This window comes from Bos mutus, chromosome 16, assembly GCF_027580195.1.
Source record: "Bos mutus isolate GX-2022 chromosome 16, NWIPB_WYAK_1.1, whole genome shotgun sequence".
Taxonomy (NCBI): Eukaryota; Metazoa; Chordata; class Mammalia; order Artiodactyla; family Bovidae; genus Bos; species Bos mutus.
In genome coordinates, this window is record NC_091632.1 from 56,208,706 (window position 1) to 56,230,186 (window position 21,481).

The window sequence follows — 21,481 nt, forward strand, 5'->3', positions numbered from 1 at the left end:
GTGCCGAAGAATTGATGCTTTTGAACTGTGGTGTTGGAGAAGACTCTTGAGAGTCCCTTGGACTGCAAGGAGATCCAACCAGTCCATCCTAAAGGAGATCAGTCCTGGGTGTTCTTTGGAGGGACTGATGTTGAAGCTGAAACTCCAGTACTTTGGCCACCTGATGTGGAGAGCTGACTCATTTGAAAAGACCCTAATGCTGGGAAAGACTGAGGGCAGGAGGAGAAGGGGACAACAGAGGATGAGATGGTTGGATGGCATCACCGACTCAATGGACATGGGTTTGGGTGGACTTCGAGAGTTGGTGATGAACAGGGAGGCCTGGCGTGCTGCAGTTCATGGGGTCACAAAGAGTCGGACATGACTGAGTGACTGAACTGAACTGAATAGGGGTTGATTTACCATGTTGTGTTCAGATTCTTTTCCATTATAGGTCATTATAGAGTATTGAGTAGACTTCCCCTATGCTATATGGTAGGTCCTTGTTGATTGTATATAGTAGTCTGTATATATTAATCTCAGCCTCCTAATGAAACTGGTTTATTTTTATTATTAGTCAGAAAACTTGAAAGCCATTGTATACTGACGCCTGAAATGAAGGAGGGGGGAGAACTGAAAAAAAAAGAAGTGTGAAGTGTGTTAGTCCCTCAGTTGTGTCCAACTCGTCACACCCCATGGAGCCCACCAGGCTCCTCTGTCCATGAAATTCTCTAGGCAAGAAATGGGTGGGGGGGGTATTAAAAATAACAGAATTCAGATGTGAACCTAACTTCACAGTTTGGACCAGAGCTGCGGCAAAATGTACCCTGGAGGGCAGAACAGAGCCTGCGGGTCCTGGGTGGGGGAGCTGTGAATTTCCATGGCCTGATCACTGGGGTGCTGGATCTCCTCTGCAGAAACGTTCATATACTCTCTTGCCAGTCCAAGTTCTGCCCCAACCCCCCAATCTTCTGCACACAAAATAGAACATGTTTTTTTGAGAGATAATTAAGGAGTTTTTGACAAGTTTCAAGGAACTGCCACAAATAGTACAGGGCTAACTGGGACCTTGCCTTGAATAGGAAACTGGCTCCCTTTTAGCACACTGAAGAGAAAGTTTCAGCCCCTATTTGGGCCTTCAAAGGGTGTTCATTGCTCCCTCCCAAGCTAACTGTTCCCTTAACTGCCTGCATTCCTTCAACTCCTGCCAGCTTAGTGACCCTCCATCACTGCCCATGGGATGGTGGAGTCCCTGGTTCATCCCTTCCTGTAGTGTACAATACAGACCCTACCTCCATCAGACTTCACTTGGATGAGGATGTGATTTTCATCAGCTCCAGCTTCTGCCTTTGAAAGTGGAGAGAGGATGTGGTTCCTTGTGGGAGGGAATTGGTTGCTTCCAGGCCAATTCAGTCTCACTCCGCTAGCAATGCCAGGGTTAACTTTTCTCTTCCCAGGTGGCACTAGAGGTAACAAAACAAAACAAAAAACCCGCCTTCCAATACAGGAGTCAAGACAGGCTTGGATCCCTGGGTAGGGAAGATCCCCTGGAGGAGGGCATGGCAACCCACTCCAGTATTCTTGCCTGGAGAATCCCATGGACAGAGGAGCCTGGCGGGCTACAGTCCATAGGGTCACAAAGAGTGACTACTGAATAACTTAGCACACACAGAGTACCTGAAGACCAGCATAACCCACTACCATAAACATTAGTTTTTCATCAGAGACTACCACTAGTTTATGCAAAGAAGGAATCTTCATCAGATTGATATTATTTTGATCTTACTCCTTGTGAATAATGACCTCAGCTTTTTTATGCTAAAAACACATTTCTTTCCTGACCTGATTTTTTATTGCAAAGATTCCTCCATTACTTCAAGTTAAAGATTCCTTCAAATTATTTTTTAGTTACACTAATGGCATGGTAGTTAGGTTTTTTTTCTTTTTTTTAAAGAGTTCTTGTGCTTTAGATATACACACTGAATTATTTCCAAGTGAAATCATAACTATGTGGGATTAGCTTCAAAATACTACAAAATACTACAGGGCTGAGAAGTCATAAGTTGATAATTAAAGAAGGAGAATGATGGATATACTGGGGTTCATATTCTGTGTTTGTTTGAATTCTTCATAAAAAAAGTTAAAAAAGAAATTGGGCCAAAAAAACAAAAACAAAAACCCAGTTGGAAGATAATACTAATGCAGGCAGGGTGAATAACAAGAAAACAAAGAAAGATCAGTTACTACTCTTTTAGGTATAAAAGAGTTACATTACAAAGTAAGAGCAAGGATGAATCTAACTGTAGCTGATAAAAAGACAGCCAGAAAATTCAAAATTAGCAAAAAGTCAATTGAAGCATGGATTTTATTCACTACGTACCTTGCTCTGAGTGTCTGAGCGCCTGAGGTGTTAGTGATTATATGATACACCATCTTATTTATCGACTTTTTTTTTCCAAATTTATCTTAAACTTCTAAAAATTTAATTTTTATCTTTTCTAGTGGACATAATATATTAATACAGTGTTACTCAATACCCACAAGTATGTGTATACATACATACACACGTATATATAGGCATATTTTCCCAATAACCAAAGATGCCGATTCCTGGGACATTTGGGTAAGAAGCAAGGTGCTGTAATAATTCCCTTCTGATCTCAAAATTTCTTCCTTAATAACAGTGACAGAGAAGGCAATTATCAATTTTTCTCACTCTGCTCAATTAGTGTTATCAGCACACAAACCTGTTAACTATCTCTCACTCTTCATCCAACTTCCATTTCTGTTCTCCCATTTTCAGCAAACTCATGAAAGAATTATATTTTTCTTTTTTAAGAAAAAATAATTTTCTCCCCCTCTTTTTTTTCCATTCTACTTGGGCCAATCTAGTCTGCCTTACGCCCCACCCTGCCTGTAAAACTGCTCACCAGTGATCTCCAAGTTGCCAAATCAAGCAGTCAGTCCTCAGATTTCATCATAGATAGATCTCTATCAGCAGCATTTGACACAGCTGATCACTCCCTGCTTTTTTTCTTAGCCATTGCCTGAGGTATAATTAACATAATCCTCTAGTTCAGATTAATTCTAACTTAATTTCAATAATATTTTCAAAAATATAATTTCAATAATATACAAAACTTTGTATGTTATATATATATATATATACACACACACACACGCACATATGGTTCATTCTCCCCTTTCTTTTGTGCTGTTATCATACAAGTTATATCTCTGTTCATGGTATGCCCACCCCCACAGATTTATCATTGTTGCTTTACGCAGTTATTGTATTTTTTTTGGCTGCACTGGTCTCAGTTGCGCCACTCGGGATCTTTGTCAAGTCATGTGGGAGCTTCCGTTGCCGTGCATGTACTCTCTAGTTGTGGCATGTGGGCTCTCTAGTGGTTGTGCGTGGTCCCAGTTGCTCCGCAGCATGTGGGTTCCTGGTTTTCCGACCAGGGGTCAAACCCATGTCCCCTGAATTGCAAAGAAGACTCTCAACCACTGGATCACCAGGGAAGTCCCTGCAGTGATTTTTTAAAATCAGGTGAAATGACCAACAGAAATCGACCTTTGCTGCCCTTTTTATGTTTACCTGTATAGTTTCTTTCACCCTTTTCTATATTTCACCATGCGGATTTGCGTTATTGTTCTTTTATCTCTGCCTGATGGACGCTCTTTCTTTCTTACAGAGTGTATAAACTAGTGATGAATGACCGTGGTTTTGTTTATTTATATAGAATGTTGGATTGGCAGGGTTTTTTTCCTTCCGTACTTTAAATATATTATGCCACAGCCTTCTGTCTTCCACGTGTCTGATGAGAAATGAGATGTTAATCTTATTAAGGATCTTTGTGCTTGATGCTTTGTGAGTTGCTTCTTTCTTGCTATTTTTAAGACTCTCTCTCTGTCTTTTGACAGTTTGATTATCATGTGTCTAGGTGTTTATCCTGTGTGTGTGTGTGTGTGTGTGTGTGTGTTCATCCCTCAGTCATGTCCAACTCTTTGAAAGACCATGGACTGTAGCTTACAAGGCTCCTCTGCCCATGGAATTCTCCAGACAAGAATACTGGAGTGGGTTGCCATGCCCTCCTCCAGGGGATCTTCCCAACCCAGGGATTGAACCCAGATCTCCTATACTGCAGACAGATTCTTTACCATCTGACCATCAGGGAAGCCCTGTGTTTATCCTATCTGAGTTTAGTGTGGAGTTATGTGGAGTTCAGTGTGCTTTTTGGACATATAGACTAATGTTTTTTTAATCAAAATTGGGAAGTTTTCTGCCATTATTTTCTCTAAATACTTTTTCTGTTCCCTTTTTCTCTCTCTTCACCTTCTAGAACTCCCATTCTATGTATGTTGCTATATTTGATGACATCCGACAGATTTCCGAGGCTCTGCTAATTGTTTAAAAATTCTTTTTTTTTCTCTCTTTCTTTTCTTCAAACTGGATCATCTGAATTGGTTCCTGTTTTCAAGTTCATTGATTCTTTTTCTTGCCTGTTCAAATCCCATGTTGAGCTCCTGTAGTAAATTTTTCATTTTAGTTATTATATTTTTCAACTCTAAAGCTTCTATTTGACTATTTTCTTTATAATTTCTATCTTTTTATATTCCTTATTTGGTGAGGTATCATTTGCATATAAACCCAGGGTTTGTTATTGTTGCTGCTTATTGTTCTTTGTTTAGTGATTTTTCTGAACTAATTCTATAAAGTCTGATTTTGTTGCGTATGGCCACTGATGTCTCTACTCAGTTAACTTAAGGTCAACTAATGATAAGACAGATTTCCTTAAATGCCTGGAACTAATAAATCATCCAGTGTTTGTTGAGAGACTCTGTGTGCATGTTGGGGCATGCTTTCAACACTCAACCAGGCAGTTGACAACTCTTCCTTAATCTAACTTCCTGCTTGTGCGGAGTCTCACAGTCACAGGTGAGATCTTAGGGCCTTCCCTAAGCATATGCCCAGCCCTGCCATGTGTGTGGCCTTCTAGAGTTCCAAGAATAGGTCAGTTTTTCACAGTCCCTGTGGATATCTCATTCCTCAGCTCTCCTTAAGCTTTTTAAATAGTCTATTATTTGTCTCAACTGTGATCCACTATATCAGGCAGCTGCAAAGATAAAACACGTCTGTATTTTTTTTTTTTTTTTTTTGACAAATGCTTCTTAGGAAAAAATGCTTTTCACACTGAGTAAGCTCGAGTCAGGTCACAGACAGCCTTGCAAGTGGTGTTTTCCAGAGAAGTACCAGACAAGTAGAATAATGACGATTCTCTGAGAACTGGCTTTGAAAAGTTCCAGCTCTATTATGCTCCCTGAGCCAGTTTGAACCGGGAATGTCAACTGTTATATTCCAAACTACTACCTAGCTCAGCCGTTTGTTTTAGTAAACACTCCCCAGGTTAGTGTAAGCCTTTGGTTAGTTTGCAGAGTTCTGAAAAGAAGATTTTGAATATTTTTGCCAGTTTGTAATTTTTTTGTGGAGGACAGAATTTTCAAATGCCCTTCCTTTGCCATTTCCACTCACTCTTGAAAGTTTTTTCAGTTTAGCCCCTGGAACATTATACTCTCTTGTCTATCTTTCTGAGAACCAGCCTTTTAGCCTCAGTTGCAATTGCTGCTCCTCCTCATCGTCCTAACTTGTAAATGTTGGAGGGCCTCAGGACTCAATCCTTGTATCCCCTTCTCTGTCTACACCCACTCTCTGAGTGAGCTCATCCACTTCCCATAACCTGAAAACTTCCAAATTTGTAATCTCAGGCATTGACCTCTTTTTCATACTATAAGGATCTTCACTATGGTGTCCACTGGGTAACAAACTCAAAAAAGTGTCCAAAACTGAACCCTTGATCTACCACCCCATTCCTGCTCCTTCCTTAAGACGCTGCCTCAAATAAATGACCTTCATTCAGTGCTCAGACCTAAAACCCTGGCATTCTCCATGTCCACTCTTTCTTTCATACCTCACATCAAATCCATGAGCAAATTCTTCTACTCCATCTATAAAATACACCCTGAATCAGCCAATTTTTGCCTCAGTATCACTGCCATCCTAGTTGAAACCAACATATTTTTTCACCTGAATTATTCTAAATAGCCAATGAACTGGTGTTGTTTCCAAAAATCCCCTTAGAGTGATCCTTTTCTGTTTGTCTCTTTGTTGGAAAGGAAAAGTCAGATCATGTTATTTCTAAATTCAAACCCCTCTGATGGTTTCTCATCTCACTCAGAATGAAATCCAAAATCATTGCATTACTTTACAAGACCCAGCATGATCTTACCACCAGGTATCTTTTAAACATTTATGGAGTTTTTTTTAAATCACTTTATTTGTTTGTTTGGTTTTGGCTATGCTAGCTCTTCATTGCTGCCAGACTTCTCTCTAGTCCCCAGCAGCAGCTACTCTTTGTTGTGATGTGTGGGCTTCTCATTGCAATAGCTCCTCTTGTTGCGGAGCACAGGCTCTAGGGCACTCGGGCGTCAGTCGTTGCAGCACATGGGCTCAATAGTTGCGGTTCCCAGGCTCTAGAGCACAGGATCAGTAGTTGTGGCACACAGGCTTAGTTGCTCTGAGGTACGTGGGATCTTCCCAGATCAGGGATCAAAACCTGTGTCTCCTGCATTGGTGAGTAGATTCTTTACTACTGAACCACCAGGAAAACGCCTCAGATGTTATTTTGAACTGCCCTCTCCTCTAATTTTATTCCAACCAAAAAAGGCTTCCTTTCAGCATTCTCCTAACATCCCGAGAACAGTCCCATGTGAGACATTGCACTTTGCCTGGAATGCTCCTCCCTAGACATCCTCTTGGCTCACTCCCATGCTTTATGGGGTTCTCTGACAAAATGTCATTAGGGAGTCCTTTCCTAATCATCCTACCAAAATATGACCCATCCTATTCCTTAACTTTGGAGAAGGCGATGGCACCCCACTCCAGTACTCTTGCCTGGAAAATCCCATGGACAGAGGAGCCTGGTAGGCTGCAGTCCATGGGGTCGCTAGGGGTCGGACACGACTGAGCGACTTCACTTTCACTTTTCACTTTCCTGCATTGGAGAAGGAAACGGCTACCCACTCCAGTGCTCTTGCCTGGAGAATCCCAGGGACGGGGGAGCCTGGTGGGCTACCGTCTATGGGGTTGCAGAGTCGGACACGACTGAAGCAACTTAATAGCATTCCTTAACTTGTCCTAAGAGGACTCTCTAGTCCCTTATCTTGTTTTCTAGTTCTTCCTAGAACTTTTTTATCACCTAACATTATACCAACATCTGTTGGATCATCAAAAAAGCAAGAGAGTTCCAGAAAAACATCTGCTTTATCGACTATGCCAAAGCCTTTGACTGTGTGGATCACAACAAACTATGGAAAATTCTTCAAGAGATGGGAATACCAGACCACCTTACCTTTAACATATATGTAGAGTACATCATGTGAAATGCTGGGCTGGATGAAGCACAAGCTGGAATCAAGATTGCTGGGAGAAATATCAATAACCTCAGATATGCAAATGACAACATCCTTATGGCAGAAAGTGAAGAAGAACTAAAGAGCCTCTTGATGAAAGTGAAAGAGTAGAGTGAAGAAGTTGGCTTAAAACCCAACATTCAGAAAACTAAGATCATGGCATCTGGTCCCATCACTTCATGGAAAATAGATGGGGACAGTGAGAGACTTTATTTTGGGGGCTCCAAAATCACTGTAGATGGTAACTGCAGCCCTGAAATTAAAAGACACTTGCTCCTTTAAAGAAAAGCTATGATCAACCTAGACAGCATATTAAAAAGCAGAGACATTACTTTGCTGACGAAGGTCCATCTAGTTGAAGCTGTGGTTTTTCTAGTAGTCATGTATGGATGTGAGAGTTGGACTATAAAGAAGGTTGAGCACCGAATAACTGATGCTTATGGACTGTGGTGTTGGAGAAGACTCTTGAGAGTCCCTTGCACCGTGAGGAGATCCAACCAGTCTATCCTAAAGGAAATCAGTCCTGAATATTCATTGGAAGGACTGATGCTAAAACTGAAACTCCCATACTTTGGCCACCTGATGCGAAGAAATGACTCATTTGAAAAGACCCTGATGCCGGGAAAGATTGAAGGCGAGAGGAGAAAGGGGATGACAGAGGATGAGATGGTTGGATGGCATCACCGACTCGATGAACGTGAGTTTGAGTAAGCTCCAGGAGATAGTGATGGGCAGAGAAACCTGGCGTGCTGCTTTTTGTGTCCATGGGGTCGCAAAGAGTTGGACACGACTGAGCGACTAAATTGAACTGAACTAAACATATTATCCATTTGTCTGTATCCCCCAACTGGAATGTAAGTTTTAGAGAGCAAAATCTTTGTTTCTTTCGTTCCCCATTGTACTTCCAGAACCTAGAACAGTTCCTGGCAGATAGTAAGTGCTCAATGAATATTTATGGCTAAGAACATTGACCCTGGATCCAGAATGTCTGGGTTAGAATCCCCACTCTGCTACTTACTTGTGAACCTGAGTTAGTTACTAAACTTTTCTGAGCCTCAGTTCCCTCCTTGGTAAAATGAAGGTAATACTAGTATTTATATGTAATAGAGTTGTTGAGGATTAATGAATTAACATATGTAAAGTACATAATATGGTGCCTATCATGTAGTACACATTATATAACTTTAGTTATTATTTTTACTTAATAAATGACTGATAAACCCAACATTGTAATATGTATTTGGCAAGATAGTGTATTGATATCAATTTTTTGTCTAAATTGTTACCATACATAACCTCAAAATGACTTCTAGATTTTGAAATGAAAAAAATTAAAAAGGACCACATTTTCTGAAATTTCGTCTAATTTATTAGCTATGGTGTTTCAAATACTTTTAGACCGTCCTGGTATTACTAACCCGTAGTAAAAGTCAACTAGTTTACTTAATAATTGCATCTTTATTTCTAAATAAGTCAAAGTTTAGTCTTTATTCATAATACCCAGAAAATTAATTTGTATACGGGTTGCAGTATTTTCTCTTTAACACTAGATTTTAAAGTAAAAAAGCTTAATTTTCAAGAAGTTGATAAATCATAACTTTCAGGCCTGGAGAAAAGATTCTGAGACATATTTCTAGAATTATGGTTTTCTTGCTCTACATTACCTAGTAGTGTTCAACATCAGTATTTTTTTTTTTGATTCTGTTAAAGCAAAAAGAATTTATGATACTTGTTTAAAGATAGTAAAGCAGACATCATTCAGGGCCATTGCTGTAGGTATGGGACCACTGCAGTAGGAATTTGCAGAGGGGAGAGACTGGGCTCAACTCTGAATACAGCATGGACAAATGGGAGTTTATAGCCAAGAAGCAGGGTTGGGGGTTGGAGTAGGAAGTTCTCAGTGTATGGAAAATCACTAAGAGGAAACATTAAGGGTAAAGGCTGCTGCAGCTGCTAAGTCACTTCAGTCATGTCTGACTCTGTGCAACCCCAGAGATGGCCTCCTATCAGGCTCCTCTGTCCCTGGGATTCTCCAGGCAAGAACACTGGAGTGGGTTGCCATTTCCTTCTCCAATGCATGAAACTGAAAAGTGAAAGTGAAGTCGGTCAGTCGTGTCCAACTCTTAGCGATCTCATGGACTGCAGCCTACCAGGCTCCTCTGTCCATGGGATTTTCCAGGCAAGAGTACTGGGGTGGGGTGCCATTGCCTTCTCTGAGGGTAAAGGCAATTCTAGCTAAATTAACCTAAAAGGATTCTTGCTGAAGGCGGGCTCCGGTGATCAATGCACACCTGGGGGATCGTGGCAGATGAGCAGCCTGATCAGGTATCAAGAGTGATCAGATAGGGAAGATGGGGGTTCTTGCTAAACTGACTTAGCTGGGTTCTTGATAAAACTGGATTTTACAAGGAAATACACAGATGGGCCTAGGAGATTTAGGAGCCTGACTAAAGTTTGGTCAAGCAAAGCATCTTTGTCAATTCCTGGACCATTTCGCATATATTTTAAACCACACGTGGTTAAGAATAAAAACAACTCATAACTGTGTGATGGTCAAAACCGCCCACTCAGGAGGAGTGGGAAGATGCCTGAGCAACTGGGTCACAGGCTGCACACCCCTCTCCACAGGCTGCCTGGGGTGCACACCCACACCCCCAGGGCTCTATTACAGGAAAACAATCACTTAGTACCTATTTTATTCCTTAGCTGTAACAAAGTAGGAATTAAAACAAATTCCACTCTTCTTTAAGTACATGAATTTCCCACGACACCTTCTCAAACTACTGTGGGAATGCTGGATAAGGTGAAAACTTCTTTTTCCTATTTTTATAAACTTATGAACATTTCAATAGATTTCAGTCTTCCACTGTGCATGCTAAGTCACCTCTGTCACGTCCAACTCTTTTCAACCCAATGGACTGTAGCCCACCAGGCTCTCTGTCCATGGGATTTCCCTGGTACGAATACTGAAGTGGCTTGCTATTTCCTTCTCCAGGGGATCTTCCAGACCCATAGATTGAAACTGCTTTTCCTGCATTGCAAGCAGATTCTTTACCACTAGCAAAATGCATTCACGTGATTTTTTAAAAAAACTATTTGAAAAGGTTTGTGTGAAAATTCTCCCCCTGTTCCATCTCTCTTTCAATCACTCGCCAACCCAATGCCCCCACACCCATACAACCTCCCCACTCAAATACAACCACTGTTCTTAAGATTTTTTTCTCTGTTTCCAAAATGTCTTTAGATATATATAAAAGCAAATACAAACATAAAACCTCGTATATTATACTAACAGTCACACTCTACACTACATTCTCTTTTTTTATTTAAGATTATGTATAGCTTGAAGCTCTTTCCAAATTAGTACATGGAGAAGCGTCCTCACTGTTTGTTCAGTATTACGTTACGAGCATGAACCGTAATTTATTTATCCAGGCTCCTACTGATGTTCATCAGACTGTTTCAGTCCTTGTGTTATTTCAAACAGTGCTGCAGTGAATAATCCTGTTTTCAAAATGTGATTAATTTGGGCCTAAGCAAAGCTGGGTTGGCACACCAAGAGAGCAGTGCCAGTGCAGAGCCCACAAGTGCCCTCGCTGTGCTCTGAGGCCTGACACCATGACTCACTGGCTCCAAGATTAGTCACGTAAGCCCAGACACCCCAGGGTGAAAACGGATCATCTCTGGAGCACCAGGGATGTGCCATCACAGGCCGCAATCTGAGGAGGTCTCGGGACTCAGAAAAGTCCAACCCAGTCCACTAACGGAATAAATGTAAGGGGTTCCCAAACCTTTTCCACTAGGGAAAGACTAATGACTGTAATTAGCTGACTGCACAATTAGAAGTGATTAAGCCTGTTACAGAAGAGGCTCAGATCCCCACAGCTGGAAGCATCCCAGCGTGGCCAGCTGGAAAGGTTTACCGCTTTCCTCTCTGTTTTCTTAGACTATACTTGTAGCACATGTCTACCCTCACAGTAGGGGTATTATTTTTCTTTTCCATATTAGTTTCTTTTCAACATACTGCCGCATACGGACATTAGCCAAGTGTGCCAAATCGTCAGTTTAATTTTTCTACTTTAAAACTAAAATACAGAATTCCTTGGCAGTCCAGTGACTAGGACTCGGCACTTTCACTGCCAGGGGCCTGGGTTCAATTCCTGGTCAAGGAATTAAGATCCCACAAGCTATAAGGAGTGGCCAAAACATAAAAGTTGAAATATAATTTATATGCAGTACAATGCACCGATGTTAAGTCTGTAGTTTATAAGTTTCATAAATGAATATGTCAGGTAACCAACACCCCACTTAAAATATAGGAGAATTTGTTCCCTCCAAAAAGTCCTTCATGCCCTTTTTTCCGTCACCCCCTTCCTTGCTCCAGGCAACTGTTGTTTGCATGTGAAAGTCAGGCCAACCCCACCCCCCCGTTAAAAAGAGTAGGTAATTCATTCTCTTGTCCTTAAATTCGCAAGTGGGTCTGGGCAGCCATCCTAGTCGCTGAATATGTATTTTACTTTGTTTTCCTTCAAACAGTCACTGAATACTTTTTTAAAACTCCTAAAAAATTCACTTAAGTTTAGGAGTAGTTTCCAGACTCAGGGCCAAGTTTGCAGACTAGAGCAGCAACAAACACACCGGAAGCTGAGAACCAGAAGCAGAGCCTGCCTGTGTGTCAGCCTCTTGCACCACGTCCTTCTGAGCTTTCCAGGGGCAGGGTTTAAGAGAGTGGGGCTGCAAAGGGAAGTTAGAAAAGAGAGGAACAGTGTGCCCCCAAACAGAAAGAGCCATCTACAGGCAGGAATGTCAATCAAGGCAGGTAGAAGGGCTGCAAGAAAAAAAACCCCAACCTAAAGGAGAGGACAGACCAAGGGCACACACAGGGGCTCCGTTTTGCCAATGACCAAGAAGGCTGAAAGTCAGCGTGAACTTTCAGTAAGAGTGCAGGGGGGCCTGCTTCCCTTGGGTGAAATAAACAATCTGTGGAAGAGACTAAGGTGTCAACCTGCAAGTCTGGGTAGGGCAGCGGGTCCCACTGGCAAATGAACTTTGGGTGTTATTTTCTTTCTCTGTGCCAGTAACAGAGGTGTCAGACAGTCACCGTGGTAATGGTAAGGCATCTCACATAGTTGTCCCCACCCCAAGGATCCCAGGAGTGAGTGTGTGTGCTGGGAAATGTATGCAGGGAGGCAATCATTAAAGGGAGTGCTGCTGCTGCTGCTGCTGCTAAGTCGCTTCAGTCGTGTCCGACTCTGTGCGACCCCAGAGATGGCAGGCTCTTCTGTCCCTGGGATTCTCCAGGCAAGAACACTGGAGTGGGTTGCCATTTCCTTCTCCAACGCATGAGAGTGAAAAGTGAAAATGAAGTCGCTCAGTCGTGTCTGACTCTTCGCGATCCCATGGACTGCAACCCCTCCAGGCTCCTCCGTCCCTGGGATTTTCCAAGCAAGAGTACTAGAGTGGGGTGCCATTGCCTTCTCCGAAAAGGGAGTGCAGAAAGCTGTAATGTTACAGGGCTTGTAGCTGAGAAGGAAAAATTCCTGCCTCCTGATGCCTTAGACCCCAGGGAAGTATAGCGGGTGGGAGTTATGCATCCACATGGAGACCCCAAACTACCTCTTACCCAGAGTCCCTGGGAGGGTGGAGGAGCCGCGAATTTAACTGAGGGGCAGAGCTCCAAGATTATGGTCCTGGACCACCGGTGGGGAATGCTGTTCCCCAAACTCAAGGTGACAGGACTGGAATTGTCTTTCCTGGGGAGCCACAGAGACCTGGGGACTCATATGGCCACTAGACTGACCAGAGACCAGTAGTCCTTGCTTACACGTGAAAGTCAGACCAACCCCACCCACTGCCTTGGACTGTGTAAGCCTTTGGGTTTGAAGAAGAGCAAGTGAAGTAACCCCATGGAGGAGACTATGAAGTTCCTGCTAACCATGCAAATGGGGTATTGATTAATTAATTAATTTTCTTTACAGGAGAAAAGAAAAGGTTTGTTTTGCACCCTAACTTTGTGGGGTGGTCATCCCATGTACTCAGGTATCACCTGAACTCCAAGACCTTTTTGTAGTGGGGTAACATGTCCTGCCTTTGCAGCATCTCTAGAACTTGAGCTCCAACTGTTGCCTTGCTTCCAATGTCCTCCCTTCCTACCTGTAATCTCTAAAATGCTGCTTATTCTTTAAGACCTAATTCCAGTGTAATTTTCTACATGGTACTCTTCTGATCACCTCACCCAGAAACAGTCTGACTCTCTCCTTTACGTTCTCCATTACCTTTCTAGTACTTTGTTTTAGCATTTGCATACCTCTTTCATCTTGTCTTTTTATACCTAATAAATTGTAAACTGCATATCTTAATACCTCCTATAGTGCCTTGTACCTAGCAAGTAGTCCTTATATTAAAAAAAATTTTTTTTTAATTGCTACAAAGTTGTGGTAGACATTGAGAGTGTCTTTGCCACACCTCTTGTCCCCTCCCCACTGTGTAATCACCATAAGGTGAGTGGGATTGACCTTACCTGATTCCAGGGGCAGTCCCTTGTGGTGTATGCCAATTCCAACAAACTTGCCAAAGTGATAGGTTTTTGAGCCTGAGCCAGACAGAATATGGCACACCCATAGTGATCGGTCCTTAGGGTGAGTCAATCAGAACGAAGCATGGCACTCACCCACAATGGCTACAGGCAGCAGTAGTCTTTCTCTCCCTGGACTAATTGTCAAGCAATTTTGACTGAGCTGTTCAATTCCAACTGGGCTGCTATTCACAGGCATCTTGAACCCAGTAAGAAAGTCAGCCTAAAAAGGAATTGGGCCCACAAAGGTGGGCAGGGCAGAGAGAGTCAGAGATGGAGCCAGACCCCTGATTAACCCATTTTAGAAGGCTTCCCTAACTTAACTGTAGTCATCTGAACTAATAAATTCTCTTCATGGTTTCTCCTACTTGCAACCCAAAGCATCCCAGCCAGTGCATTGGGAAGGCAGCCCCACAGTGAGCATTCTAGGTTCATACATGTTGTGTGCACACGCTCCCCACCCTCCAGCCTGAATCTTCCTAGGGAGAGGGAAAAATATACACCTCTCCAGTTCCTGGGATGGGGGCAACATCTGGTTTTATAAAACTACACATTTTAAAGCTTTTGCAAATAATTACCAAAATGTGGAACTGATGTTTTTGATAAGTTTTAACTAATTTCTGTATTAAAAACAATTTGCAATTATAACCTAAATTTTTAAGAATATCTCAGACTCTTAACAACTAGTAATTAACTACACATTTTTTTTCTTAAAAAAATAAAATCATGTACTGTTTGGGACTCTGTAACAGTACTTAGAGTAATAGAATCAGCTTTTAGCTTTTTGTGAAATTTGTACTTTCAACATCTTTCTTAGAAGATGAAATGGGGTTGAAATAATTGGAAGGCGATCTTGACTTTTTCTTGGTCAAGGTTTCATGCCTTGACCTTATTTACAATGTTAAGGTCTTCTAGTCTGCTGGTTCACTTGCTTTCTTGGCAAGCATCATCCTTAAGTCTCCTCTCTAGGGGCTTAGCTGCTTGTGACCTGGGACCACATCTTGTGCCTCTTTCATAACCAGTGTCTTCCTCCTGCCATGAGGAGTTCTAGAGCTTCCCAAATGCTGGTGAATGGCCCATGGAAATTTCCACAGCAGCTGCCTAGCCCTGGCCCCCCCACCTGGGCCCTGGCCTACAAGTCCTACAGCCCAAGGACACTGAGCCTGGCTCTGGGTCAGGCCTGTGGTCTATTTATGACTTTTTATCTCAGGCTTTGTGCCTTGGCACTTTGCACTCAAGAAACTTCCGCCCCTCCTCACCAGTCAACACACGTCCTTATCTAGAGAAGAGAACAGTGGGGTGATAAACAAACTCTCTTTCTCCACGGCTACCCAGATGGCCCCAATGTCTCTCTGCCTTTGGTTCATTCCTCTTGTTCAGGGGCCCAGATCCTTTCATGGGAGCAAAGAAAACCTTCTGACATTCAGATAAAATATCTTTATGAACACTGATGGGATTGTTGATGAATTTGTTTCTCACATGTGTCCCCTTAGTGTGTTAGTATTAGTCACTCATGCATACGTGCTAAGTTGCTTCAGTCGTGTCCAACTCCTTGTGACTCTATGGACTGTAGCCCGCCAGGCTCCTCTGTCCATGGGATTCTCCAGGCAAGAATACTGGAGTGGGTTGCCATGCCCTCCTCCAGGGGATCTTCCCTGCCCGGGGATTGAACCCGAGTCAATTATGCCTCCTGCATTGGCAGGTGGGTTCTTTACAACTAGCGCCACCTGGGAAGCCCACGTTAGTCCCTCAGTCGTGTCCACCTTGTTGTGACCCCATGGACTGTACCTTGCCAGGCTCCTCTATCCATGGGACTCTCCAGACAAGAATACTGACTTGGGTAGACATTCCCTTCTCCAGAGGATCTTCCTGACCCAGAGATTGAACCCAGGTCTCCTGTATTTCAGGCAGACTCTTTACTTTCTGAGCCACCAGAGAAGCCCTCCCTTTACTAGGGAAAATTTGTCTCCCAAGTGGAAGGAACCTCTCGCTCACTCCCACCGGGTATAGTCCTGAGCTCAGCTCAGGGGCAGAACTAGTCACTGATGGATCCCAAACAGCTCAGGGAAGAGCTGGCTCAGGAGGTACTAGGAGCACACAGGGCCTGAGGAGCTGTCCTGCTTCCAGCCCTGTAGCATTGCTCTCTCCTCTCGGGCGTGGAGCGAGAACGAGGGACCAGGAGCCAGAGAACCTGAGAACAGACCAGAGCTCTACAATTACATCAGGTAGGTCTCTTGGGTACCTTACGTAACCTCTCTGGGCCTCAGTGTTCTAAGGTGCCAAATACCTGAGCTACCTACTTAATTCTTAATTTAATCTTGTGATATTACCACACTTTTTTTTTGTTTTTAGCAATGACCATGTTTATTATCTGACTCAGATGTCAGCTGAAGCCTCCTGGAATAAGATTGGTTCAATCATCCATTCCACATCCTATGGAAGCCTAAAATCCTGCCCCCCAAGTTTGGCCAATTCCCAGGAGACCAGGGTGGAAGGTGCGAGGAGGCTTATGTACACAGTCACCTCTGGCCCTGAGCCCCTGAGAGTGCTGAGGCCCACCAATTTGTGGACAGTCTCACCATCTGTGTACCGTCCCTAGGCAGAGCTGTGCTGACCCCTTTGGGGAATGAAAGGGATCTATGTGACGTCGGACGAAAGAGTAGACACCGCTGTCCTTAGAAGTCTTTTAGCTACCCCATTCTATGAGGACTTCTATCAGCTGATTGCCTCATGGAGTTTCCAGTTAGTGGATTTCTTTTTTTCTCCCTTACTTTCTCATCTCTAGGGCTTTACTGGTGGCTCAGATGGTAAAGCATCTGCCTGCAATGCAGGAGACTTGGGTTCAATCCCTGGTTCGAGAAGATCCCCTGGAGAAGGAAATGGCAACCCACTCCAGTACTCTTGCCTGGAAAATTCCATGGACTAAGGAGCCTGGTAAACTACAGTCCATGGGGTCGCAAAGAGTGGGACATGACTGAGTGGCTTCACTTTCTTTCTTATCTCTCCCCCTTATCCCTTCTCTTTGAGACTGCCTCCAGAATACCAAATGCTTCTTACTGTATTCTGTGGAGTCATTTATTTCTCTACCATTCCTTCTGCCAAACTCAGCCTTTCAAACTAATCAAGGTGTGAAATAATACAGCAAGATCAACTGTCCTTATGTACCAGGCAATTGGGGCTATATGTGTTTTCTTATCACTCTATTAACAGCATCTGCTAAATTCTTGCCTAAATGACAATTCCATTCCTTAGAAAGCAGAGAAAATAAACAGGAGCAGCATTTCGGTTCTAATTCTGCACAACCTGGGGAGGTTGCTCATCAGGGGAAAATGACAGAAATCTCACTGTCACGCAGGAGTGTATGACCGCGGGGAAGGCCTGCTAGATGGTCCAGTGTGTGCCAAGACTCAAGAAGGAGTTGTTGTTGTTCAGTTGCTCAGTTGTGTCTGACTCTTTGCGACCCCATGCCAGGGAGGGTCTGCAGCATGCCAGGCTTCCCTGTTCTTCACTATTTCCCAGAGTTTGCTCAAACTCATGTCCATTGAGTTGATGATAGCATCCAACCATTTCATCCTCTGTTGTCCCTTTCTCCTCCTGCCTTCAATCTTTCCCAGCATCAGGGTCTTTCCCAATGAATTGGCTCTTTGCATCAGGTGGCCAAAGTATTGGAGCTTTAGCATCAATCCTTCCAGTGAATGTTCAGGGTTGATTTCTGTGAGGATTGACTGGAATCAATCCTTTAGGACTTATCTCCTTGCAGTCAAAGGGACTCTCAGGAGTCTTCTCCAGCACCACAACTTGAAAGCATCAATTCTCTGGCACCCAGCCTTCTTTATGGTCCAACTCTCAGGAAGGAGACTCCTATGGTATTTGGAGAAAAGTTAGGTGTGATTGATCTCAAGTGCCAAGAATAAAGGAAAGACAGCTCAAGCAGGACTGAGTGGTCCTGTTACAGATGATCCCTCCACAGTCAAATACACCCATAGGTAGGTGAATGGGTCAGCAGGGTGTTTCCGCACTGGCCAACAAGAGCTCCAGCATCTTCACCACGTGACTTGAAGGTTGCCCTGGGGACTGTCTCCACTCCTGTGGGAGATCAGTGGGCCTGGCCCAGTAGCAGCACACAGACTTCTGCTCACGCTCCCTGCACTGATCACGTGGTCACACCCGCTGCAGGGAAATGTGGGAATGGAGTCTAAGTGTGCTCTCAGAAGAGCCAGACGGCAACAGCAAGGTGTCGCCCAGTAGGAAGCAGTCTCTGCCACACACTTCTTCAATTGCCTTATCAAGTGTGCAAAGTTGAGGAACAGTGTCAGTAAGAGGATATGGAAGCAGATAGAAAGACAGCACCTTGATGCCCCAGGAGAGCTACTGGAAGGCTGAAGAGACAGGCACTATCATCCCGATATTTATAAAGACTAAGAAATCTAGAAAGTACACAGTGATGAACTTGACATAAATACAGGATGAGTGGCTCAAAGAGATAGTCAGATGGGTGGTCTTGAACATTGAGAAGGAAAGCAATGACCACGAAGAGCCAGCATGTAGTCCAGGCTAACCTCGTTTTCTCTTTTGAGAGGATTATCTTTAATAATGTTTGTATCTTTAGTCTTCATAATACTCCTTCAGGAAGTTTGTGCTATGGAATCAATGCAAATTATGGACAAAGTTATTTTGCACAAAATGATATTATCACTATTTTTATTTTTGGCTATACCATGCTACTTGCAGAATCTTAGTTCCCTGACCAGGGATTGAACTTGAGGCCCTGGCAGTGAGAGACCCAAGCCCTAACCACTGGACCAGCAGGGAACTCTCACTATTTTATTTATAATGCAAAAAATTATATATGATCTAAAAGTACAGCAATAGGGGAATGGTTATGTAAATCATTAATCATTAATACAATGAACTATTGTACAGACTTTAAAACTGTTTTTGAAGAGTAATAATGATATGAGAAAATACATATGAAATACTGTCAATGATAAAATCAGGATGCAAATATCAGAGAATGTATGCTCTCAGTGATGTGAAAAATATCAGCATAGAAAAATGATGGATAAAATAGGCGGAAATGTTAACAGTAGTTATCTCAGATGGCAGAATTATTGGTCGTTGTTAATTTCCTCCATGTACTTCCCTATATTTTGCAACAGTGAGTATGTATGACTTCCACAAAAAGAGAAAAAAACCTATTCTTTGAAAAAGAAAAAAAATCACCAAGCTGATAGAGCAGGGCCACCACACATATAAACAGGACATCATCATTTCACAAGGTATTTGAAAAAGAATTTCAATGCTATTCACTGCACTTATAGATAAAATTGTGAGTCAGTTATTATGAATATAGGTGGTTGTTAATCCCTGAATGACCATCCATCCCCAATCTAGACTTAGGTCTGCAGAGGCAGGAATAGGCTTGTCTCGGGTGAACATCTGCACTGTCCAACGTGCTATCCACTAACCATGTGTGAATAATTGGTTCTACATTAATTAATCAAATTAAATGCAATTTAGGAGAATTCCCTACTGCTCCAGGGGTTAAAACTCTGCTTCTGTTGCAGGGAGCCTGGGTTGGATCCCTGGTCAAGGAACGAAGATCCCACATGCCACGTGGCCAAAAACAAACAGAAACCCCCCCGCAAAATTCTCAGTAACTAAAATTAAATGCGCTTTAAAATTCAGTCCCTCAGTTGCCCTAGCCTCATTTTAAGTGTTCAATAGGCACACATGGCTAGTGACCACTGTATTGTACAGCTTAGATATACAGCATGTCCATCATTCTAGAACATTCTTTTGGAAAGTGCTGATCTTGGGGTAATGATGATCCGCTTCACAGAGCACACCAGGCTGAAGGAAAGTCGGCCTCTCAGGTGATTACCACAGGCTGGCACAATGAGCCAGGTCTAATCAGATGAACCTGAACAGTTCTAAGCATGACATCCACCACTGGACAACCACAGAAGTCCCTGGGGGTGGGGAGATATTAATTTTTGTTGAAGACAAACTCTATATGTACTTGTGAGATAATGCAACTAAACCAAATACAAACTCTTGAGTTGAATTAATGAAGTATAAGGTTCAGGACAAGTGATAGTTCCAAGCTATGTTGGTCAAACTACACTGAGAATTCAAGTGTTTTTCCATCAGTGGTGTTTTCAGAACTAGAATTGGCCAGAATGAAACGGATTAAATACAAAAAATAGTTTGTATCGCTTGAGACTGCTGTTGGTTATAAGTGGATGGAAACTGGAAACCAGCACAGCATATGAGGGAAAAAAAAGACTGTTAGGAACAGTCCAGCTACTGGGTTTTAGTGGCTTTGTGCCTAGTTTGGTAAACAATGAGGTAATAAGCCATACAGGTAATAGAAGTGGTGAGACTGGTGAGAAATTGCACTAACATGGTGCTGGTGTGGGGAGAGAAAGAGAGAACCAAGACTGATACCTAGAGCAAAAGCCAGAGGTAATCAAGCGATGTTTAAGGTTTAATAGCAATTCAACCAGAGCTATGAAACAGCTTTATTATCAAACCACTTGCAGGAAGATGAATTTTGTTACTGTACATCTAAAACTTTCTATTCCTAACCTCGTCTTGATTCTTTTTTTTTTTTTTTTTAAGCCACACACAGTACTGGGATCTTAGTTCCTCAGCCAGGGATTAAACTCATGCCCCTTAACATTAGAAATATGGAGTCTTATCCATATGGCAGTCTTATGGACTGCCAGGGAAGTCCCTATACTTGCTTCCTTTTTGTTCCTAACCTTGTCTTAAAACAGTTCTTACACTAGATAAGAACTCCTCTAAACAAAGTTGTTTTTTGATAATGTGTGATTTCCCCAAAATGCAACTATCATATTTTATATAGTGGAGCAGACGCAATTGTCTTCAACTTGAGTATTTTGGTCCAAAAGAGATGCTGGATTACTTAAGCAAGTCAAGAGAAAAAGGATAAAGTTCTAGAAACAAAAACAACAGAAGATATGTAGAGCTGAAACTGCTGTGTGGACACCTATAGAAAGGGAAGTGATGGGAACTGAATCTTAGTTTGATACAAGGAAGGCACTTCCAACTGTCAAAGGTGAGGCAGCAGCTGCAGGAAGCAGTATGGGATGGAGGTGGGTGGAGGAGGGCCAGGTAAAGGGTCAACCTGAGTTTGTGCCTGGTACTTGCTAGCCATGGGACCTCAGGCCAAGTTACTTAACTCTTCTAAGCCTCGGTTTCTTCACCTGTAAAAGGAGATAATAACTCTTGGTGTTATTCAGTTCAGTTCAGTTCAGTCACTCAGTCATGTCCGACTCTTTGTGACCCCATGAACTGCAGCACGCCAGGCCTCCCTGTCCATCACCAACTCCCGGAGTTCACTCAGACTCACGTCCATTGAGTCAGTGATGCCATCCAGCCATCTCATCCTCTGTCATCCCCTTTTCCTCCTGCCCCCAATCCCTCCCA